Genomic DNA, 8919 nt, shown 5'->3' on the forward strand with positions numbered 1-8919 from the left:
AATAGGAAGCACCATTAACTCAGTGAGTACCCAGGATCTCATGCACCAGAGATGTTTTATTTGACACTCTTGAGAGAAACCACGAGGCCACTGACCCCTCCATCCCCATACTGACACACACACACACACTTTAGCCAGAAAAAGAGCAGTGACACTTTCTGACGCTGGCACAGAAGGAATTTCAAGTCAAATTCCACAGCAGAAATATGAACACAGATCTCCTGTGCCTACCTAGGTGGCCCTCAGTGGGGGACAGTTAGCTCAGGTTTGCATCTCCACCTCTCTTTAATTTGTCTGATTTGACCCTTCCAGCCTTTTTACATGGTTACTGAGTTTCCTTAAGTAGTTTATGTTCTGGCCCTTTGCAAAAGCTTTCGCCAGTGCTTGTGAAGGATAGCAGGCCCAAGCCATAAATCACAGCCAACCTGGGATCTGTTTTTTCAACACATTTCCTCTAATGAGAGTCAGATGTTGGCTAGATAGGCTTTATTAATTGTGCTTGTTTAGAACGGGCCGTGTGTGCAGCTCTGCACCGGGCTCTGAGCACATGAAAGGCTGAGGGCTGACAGCGGGCAGGGAGGGGATGAACGCCTCTGTCACCCGGCAGCCTCCGGTCTGAGGAGCAAAGGCTCAGGAATCAAAGGTCTGGAGAGCTGTGGGAGGGAAGGGCTCTGACCCTGGCCACAGCTCCAGGCCCAGTAAAGCTGGAGCAGGAGCTACTTCTGCAAGGGGAAGCTCTCTGAGTTTTGTTTAGCATAGGATCATTAAGACTCCACTGCTCTGTTTACTGCCCTGATATTTACTTGCTGTGTGCATTGTAAACCACAGAATCACAGAATATCCTGAGCTGGAAGGGACTCAAAATCATCCACTTCAACCCCTGGCCCTGCACAGACACCCCAACAACCCCACCCTGGGCATCCCTGGCAGCGCTGTCCAAACGCTCCTGCAGCTCTGGCAGCCTCGGGGCCGTGCCCATTCCCTGGGGAGCCTGGGCAGTGCCACAGCACCCTCGGGGGGAAGAACCTTTCCCTGATATCCCTGACACAGCTCCAGGCCATTCCCTCAGATCCTGTCACTGATCACCACAGAGGAGAGAGCAGTGGCTGCCCCTCCTCTTCCCCTTTTGGCAAAGACAGTGGCAAGGGAAGGTCCCCAGCTGCCAGGGGCTGTCAGGGCCCTGGTGCTGGGACACAAAGGCCAAGTCACCCAACCTGGAGAGGAACTGTGCATTCAGTGCCTCCTCTTCCCAACATTTCCCATGTCCAGCTGCACAGAATGTGCGTTCTGGCTGACCTGCAAACATTGTATGCTCCAACCTGGCCACAGCCTCACCTTACACCTGTATTTACACACCACACGCCCTTCTGTTCACTCAAGAGTTGGACTCGATGATCCTTCAGGGTCCCTTCCGACTCAGACCATTCTGTGATCCAGGTTCAAGACCAGCACTGGTACAGCCCCACAACATCTCATTCAGCCTGGTCATCAGCACAATTAAAACATCTCACACATCAGGAACTGGGAGCTCAGAGAAACTTAAAGATGGTCTCTTTGACCCAAAGTGGGTTTGCTCTTTCCCACAGTTTTCACATGAGGACTTTGCAGGCTGGAACGTTTTATCTTCACCTGGAAATTGTGAGTTATTAGGTTGCCTATCAATATGAAACAGAACACCTCCAGAATATTTTTGCCTTTTTACCTTCATTCCAGATAATTCACCATCTCTGCTACGAGACCCCAATCACTGCCAAAATTCCCCCATTTGTAATGTCTCTCATATCTCTATTATAACAACCCTTACCCTTAACTTTACTGGCTATTTCTAAAAAGCAGCTCAGATTTCCTTTCTTATGAGAACTGCTATCTGATCCTTTTCCGCTTGTAAAGTGTTCATACTTCATTTTTGTGTCTACTTTTCTTCTTTTTCTTCTTAAAGAGGAAAAGGCTTTTTTTTTTCATGAACAAATAAGAAATGTTTTTTCATTATCATGATATTCGGTGATTTTGAAATGTCTGTAAGAAAAACCTCAGCAAAACTGAGTAAAAAGAAAGTTTACCACAAACTGCAAGTTACTCCTAGTTGTTGGAGTAACAACTACTATTCAAGAAGCTACACAAAATTTCGTACATTGTTTCAAGTGAGAAACAAAACAGGTGTAATCTTTAAAATTTTTGCAATATTATCTCTAGAGGTTTCTTTCTTAAATGATTTTTCATACCTTCTGAGTGAAATGTTTCGGCCCTAAGTTTTGAATAGCATTTATTTCAAATCTCACTTAAATGAAAAATAAATGAAGAAATTAAGTAGTTTAAAGTGAAAGTAAATGGTTTGGTTTGGGTCACAGGAAACAATTCTGCTTGACCCAAACCCATATTTTAGTTATTACACTGTGTCAAAACTTTAAAATTTTCCATTTCAGATTCTCCTGAATCATTTTTCTTTCCAATTTTTTGATTTTGCAAATGAAGCCAGAAAGCCTCGATTATTCACCCAGGTCTATTCTTAAACAGCTCACATCACTCACGTTTTATTTAAAATTTCACACATGCACACTGCCACCCACCACTAATTTCATCTGTAACTGCTCTCAGCCTGGGGAGTTGTGCACTTCCACAAGAGATCCATCCTGCTCCATCAGCACGTGGAATTAGACCAGGATCATTTACTCACAGGCAACCATCAGCTGTGAGATCTGTGTTCAGACCATCTCTATCTGCCAGAGGAAGCTTAAGCAGGGAATGGCTGGGTTTTGATGCAACGTTTGGCTAGAAATGCAGCATCTTTATTGTTACAAGCACCAAGGACATTTCACTAACACAGCCCGACTGGAGTCACCCCAAAACCAAAGATTTTACCTGTCCAGCATGAGTTTGCTAAGGCCTTGCTGACTGGAGCTGCTGATCCTGGAGCTCCAAGTGATGCTGGTGGCACTGGGGCTGCTCAGTAATTTTGATATTGCACCAAACAACCCTCCCCTGGTTCACAGCTGTAGCAGGGCATGGCAGCAAAGCAGACAAAGCAAATAAAAAGACAGAAAACAAAAAACACACAGGTGGGATGAACAATATGTACCTACAAACCTCTCACAGCAAGACAGGGCTAATCTAAACTAGATCAAAAGTCCCCAGATTAAAAGAGGGATTCCACATGCTTTCCAGCCAAGGAAGCTGGGGGCACGATGTCCACAGGGCCTGGGGCTCCTTTCCAGGGGACAACACTCCTCCTACAGCTGGTCCAGTCCTCACTATGCCAAAATCTCATGCCTGACACCACCATTGTTGAACTTGACTCATTTCTCCCTCAATCCCTGATCTATGACATGGAGAGAGACTTCATGGGACCTGACCCCAGTGAAGGACACACGGAAACTCCACTGCACTCAAAACTTCATCTCACATTGAGATGGCTTCACATCCCTTAAAAACCAGACTGCTTGTCCCTGCTGGGAGAAGCAATCAGGGGGAAAATGCAGTCAAAATATGGTGCAGTGTAACATGAAATAAGGAAGCAGACAGGACAAAAGGAAACATTTGAATCAGGCTCATGGTGAAGTCTGCAGGGACTCTCACAATATTGGTTCTGCACCTGTATAACACAGGTCAGGGAATCTCTCACAGCCTCGAGCCAAACAACGTGTGCTGAGCTGGGGTTTGTGTTTCATAAAGACACTCCAGAGCCAGACAACCAAGGTTTCATTAGTGAACTGCATCCAAAGTTAACCACTGTATAGGAAATATGCATCTTGTTTCCAATTGGGATTTCTGACCTCAAATTCTACCCCCGCTTTGAGTTTTATTACTTGGGCCTGCAAAGCTGCAGGGCAGCTCTAGGGTTGGACACCTCCTCTCTGCACAAAGTCCCTGGCACCCACAAACGTGTGGCATTCAAGATGCTCAGTCAAGCTCTAGTTGTTCCTCATCCAGAACATTTAGCATTGGCTTCCTTTAGCCAAGACAAAAAATCAGCTGAAAGACCAATAAGGAAAACAACTTCTTAAGCCACTGAAAAGGATGGTCCAGATTCAGAAGAATTTGGCTCCCTGGACGTCAAAATACTATGTTTGCACATTCTTTTACAGCAAATGCACAATGATGATGATGATGATTGTTATTATTACTATTGCCAGGGGCACTTTTGCAAAGGTTTGATTTCCCATGTCAGCATTTCAGCTTCAGGTTCACCCCACTGTGGTTTGTCCATTCTCCCCCACTCTCTCCCTCCCTGGGGTCTGAACGGCCCCCACAGCCCTCATCCAACACCCCTGTCCTGCACAAGGCCAGTGACCACCACTGAGCACTTGGGAGCTGGGCTGAAATGGTTCAGTGCAGGACATCCTTCAAGGACCATCACTCTGCCTGATGCTGCTCATTACCCCTGCTGGCCTTTATCTAAATCCCCCGAGCTCTGCAGTGGTCCTTAAAGATCTGAGCAGCAGGAAAAGGATTCCTTCCCACATTTCTCTGCAGCTGTGATTTTGTTCTCCAGGACACCCAGGGACACTGGCGTTTCAGGGGACCCAGCAAATCCCTCACATCCTCTGGTCTCCATAATGTGAAGAACAAGGTAACACTTGCATCCCATTAGTGGTGAGCACAGAGCTGTGCAAAAGACTTTTTGTTTGGGTTTGTTTTCTGTTGTTTCCTTGTTAACTTCTGGGTGAAGAAAAATTAGTAAAGGAAATAGCTGCTTGGGCTCAGCCAGGCACATTTCAGTTTCAGCTTCAGATTTTTAACTCTTGAAAAGAAGCTACACCTCCAACTCATTTTAGACTGAAAAATCAAAGGATATTCATAATCAAAATGTTTTCCAGGATTCCTGCTCTCTGTTGCTTGAACCCCAAACTCACTAAACACTTCCCAAACCTAGGGATCCATCCACTTTCTGATGGGACCAAGCCCTTAATTTTGCCTATTTGCACTTTCTCTGACCTGTGACATGGATCCAACAACTATCAGCACAGAGTGTCCCCTAAGAGACCTCACACTGGTAGCAGTTTGAGGAGCTTTATTTTGAGGTTCTAGCTGATTCCACCTTGAAACACTCCTAAAAAAATGCCTGAAATGGCAAGTTTAGACCCATGAATGAAGGCCCAGCATCTGGGGAGATTTCTCCTGGAACATGGCAAGCATTGGGTAAGGCTGGGTGTCAGCCAATCTTCTCTCCCACGCCTGTCACCCCACGCACTCAGCCTCAATATTATGTTACCCTTACAGCTGTGGAGGTTTTGACAATGAATTTTGACCCTCCCTCTGAGCACTGATGAGGAACGGGGAGAAGAGCCAGCGAGGCCAAAATGGACAAACCCAGAATGGTGCAATTTGCCTGCAATACACCAAGAAGGAACTGGATACCTCCAGAGTCACTTCCATCCCCTCCAACCCCACACCATCAACAGTCACTTCTGAGCAGCAGGCAACAACACACTGGCAAATAAGCTCCAAGCAGGGCTTTAAAATGACACAGCTTGTGCTTTAAAGGCTGATGCACTGTCACTAGTGCCTGCTGCCACATGATGCTGCTGGCAACAGGGGTGATTTTGGCACTTTAGAACAAGCCCAGGGCCAGATCGCAAGGGGAAGCAACAACCAGAATTTTCCTGCAGTCAAAGAGCTCCTAGGTTTCCTACCCACTGAGACTTTAGCCCCAACAGCACAATACGGAAATGCAAGGGCACTTAATCAGATCAAAGCTCTTAACTGTTTAAGTTCATCTTTCTCTGTGAAATGTGTCTGCAAGACACTCTCAGGCACTTCACCAGAGTTAATTACCTGAATCCAAACCATCACAGCCCACAAATCCTTTAAACTTTGAGAATTGACTTAATGCTGAACAGCTGCCAGGCACTCACTTGCCCGCAGCCATGGGAACAGCTTTTCTTATCAATAAATGGGGATTCCTGTGTGTGCAACACCCAGGAACAGCACTGGAAATGTCTCTGCTTGGAGATTAGAAAATGCCAGCAAAAACATGCTAAGTGCAGCTGGAGGCCAAGCAAGATGTACATTCCCACTAACCCATGGCCCAGTCCCTGTCCACAGGTGTGGAATGACAATGTGGGGGGTGCTGGGAAAACAGCGGCATTTGCTGTAAATTGCTGTGCTTCCAAAGGCAAGGCACTGCAGCTCTCCTCAACAGGGAAGCACTGGGCTACCTCCAAGAACCACTGGTAAATGAGGACTTTAATGGTGACAATTGCATCAGTACAAAAGCAATCTCCTATTTTAGTCCAATTAGTGCTGTGCTAAATCATCAGCCCAAGCCTTGCCTTTCGCAGTGGAAGGAGACACATCTGTGAGGCTCCTCTGCTGCATGTGGTTTGTATTATCCTCTAGCACAATATGCATAAACTAATGCTGTTCTACACTTACACAGCACCTCATCTGGAAATCTGAAAGCGATTTATGAATGGTGGGCATCTGTGACATTTTACAGATAGAAATCGAGGCACAGAGGGATTCAGTAATTAGCCCCAGACTTGCACAATGAGTCAGCTGCAGAGCAGAGCCCATTATTTGTTCTGTAGTAGCATCTAGTGTCCAAACACAGAGGAAGACGAGTCTTTCTCCCCAAAAAGCGTACAAGCACACCCAAAAATACCACCCATGCCTGTGTTCAGACCAAGACTACTGAGGAACAGACAGAGTGAATGCACAGCCTAAAGCACAGCCTAAAACACAGCCTACCCTGGCAGACAGGACTCTTCATCCTTGCAATACAAACACAGGCAGGCAGAAGGGTTAATATGCCTGAAAGTTTGTCTGCTTTTTCCACATCAGTTGATCTAATAAAAAAGATTGATTCTCCCCACAAATCTGGCCTCACTTTAACAAATCATTTGATTTGACACAAAGGACTATATTCAGATAGTTTAAATTCCACTTCACTCCCTGAAACTAAAATTTCTAATGGGCTGAAGCCTCAGGAACAGCCAATAGCGAAGGCCAGGCAGAGACACCCACCCTGGGAAGGGCTGGAAGTGCCTGAGTGCAGCCAGAAGCATCTGCAGATTTCTCTGTACTGCGGTGCTTAGGAGCCCACGAGGAACGTCGCAGTGTGAAAGAAAACACACAGCCCTTCCTGTACCTTTCAGAAATACAGCAGCAACTCACACTTCTGAAAGCCTCCCGGTGGTAAACATAACACTGTTATTGCCTGCCCACCTTTCCTGAGGCAGCATGCCAGATGCCTGAAGTGACAATCCCAAAGTATTGGGATGCAGATCACCAGGGTGTAGAAAAAGCCCATAACCACATTCAGGCAATATTGTCTCTGCCTTGCTGCCTGGCCCCACACTTCCAAAGGGTTTAGCCCACGTCCTAAAATCAGAGTATCATTTGGAAGCTAAATGACTAAAATCAAATCATGGAAGGAAACCTTCAAACACTGGGCAACAAGAGGAATCCCAGGTCAGATTGCCAAGAAGGAGGATTCCTTCCACAGACAAAAATACCCTAAAAATCCAACCAACCTATAAATCATAGAAGGATAGAATGGTTTAGGTTGGAGGGGAACTTAAAGCCCATCCCCCAGCCATGGGCAGGGACATCTTCCACCATCCCAGGCTGCTCCAAGCCCCATCCAACCTGGCCGTGGACACTTCCAGGGATCCAGGGGCAGCCACAGCTTCTCTGGGCATCCTATGCCAGGGCCTCCTCACCCTCACAGGGAACAATTCCTTCCTAACATCTAATCTAAACCCCCCCTTCTTTGAGTATAAAACCACTGCCCCTTGTTCTGTCACTATTTGCCTGTATAAAAACTTCCTCTCCTTCCTTTTTATAAGCCCTGTTTAAGCACTGGAAGGGGCTCTAAGGTCTTCTTGGAGTTTTCTCTTCTCCAGGCTGAACAACCCCAGCTCTCTCAGCCTGTCTTTGTAGGAGAAGTGTTCAGAGCATCCTAAACACCCATCAGAACCATCACGAGCACCCAGCCCCTATTCCCTAACCTGCTGTCACATTAGCAGAATAGCAGCATCACTAGATTTTGCCTGGATGAAACCTTAAAAGTGTGTGAAAGTGCAGAGTGGAGCAAACCACATTTTAAAATGATTTAGTATCTTGCCTCCTCTGAGGGCTGTGGTGTGCAAGGGCAGGACTCTTCGTGCTCTCTGTGGATACTCAACAGGACAGATGTTGAAAAGGGCACAGCCACCAAGGGAGAAACTGAAGCACAGAGTTTCAGGCCAAGGAAACAAATCACCACTTTAAAAATACAATCCAGAACTGGGACTGGTCTGTGGAATGACCAGTAATAAGGACTGCAGAAAATGTAGATATAATTTCTGCTGACACAATACTTTCCCATGTGTCCTTGGACATGTCATCAGTTCCTCCCCATGGCAGCTCCAACACGAAGGTCACTGTGGTAAGAAGTGCATTTGTGTGCCAGAACATGCCCAAGTTAACAGAAGCAAGCAAGCAACAGCATCCCAAACCACAGCAGAGAGTAGGAAAGAGAATGAGGATAGAAACAAGGACTGAAGGATCCTTCCCTCCCAGAAGGACTGGGGCTGGCTTCTCTATTCAGATATTGAATTTTTTTCCTGATACAGTAAGAACTAAGAATTTCAAGGAAGCTGTTACACGCTCCAAATATCCTCTGGTCTCCACAGTGAGCACCAGGAACAGTGTTGGGCATCTTCAGGGTCCCACCCAAGGGATCCAGCAGTGCAGGTTTGACACAGATCCTTCCCAGGCTGCCCTCTCTGCCCTGTTTGGCTGCTTCCCACTCCTCCAGCTGTGCCTGGGACCCATGGCCAATTCCACCCTGAACAACCATTCCATGAGGAATCAGCAGCACGTTCTGTGACACCCATGGGCAGAGCACAGAGATGAACTGAGCTACAGCAAGAAGCACAGCTCCGTAGAGGGTGGGGCACAAAGACTGGGGCTTGTCCTAATCTGAGGCTTCATAGG

At 46.7% G+C, this 8919-nt stretch overlaps 1 protein-coding gene across 9 annotated transcripts in view; it reads right to left on the minus strand.

Moving 5' to 3' along the window:
• The window catches only part of COL26A1 (collagen type XXVI alpha 1 chain), a 167846-nt gene that overhangs the window by 45781 nt on the left and 113146 nt on the right, over positions 1 to 8919 (minus strand). The gene's annotated exons all lie outside the window — the stretch shown is intronic.

Source organism: Corvus brachyrhynchos, unplaced genomic scaffold, assembly GCF_000691975.1.
Source record: "Corvus brachyrhynchos isolate BGI_N302 unplaced genomic scaffold, ASM69197v1 scaffold99, whole genome shotgun sequence".
Classification (NCBI taxonomy): domain Eukaryota; kingdom Metazoa; phylum Chordata; class Aves; order Passeriformes; family Corvidae; genus Corvus; species Corvus brachyrhynchos.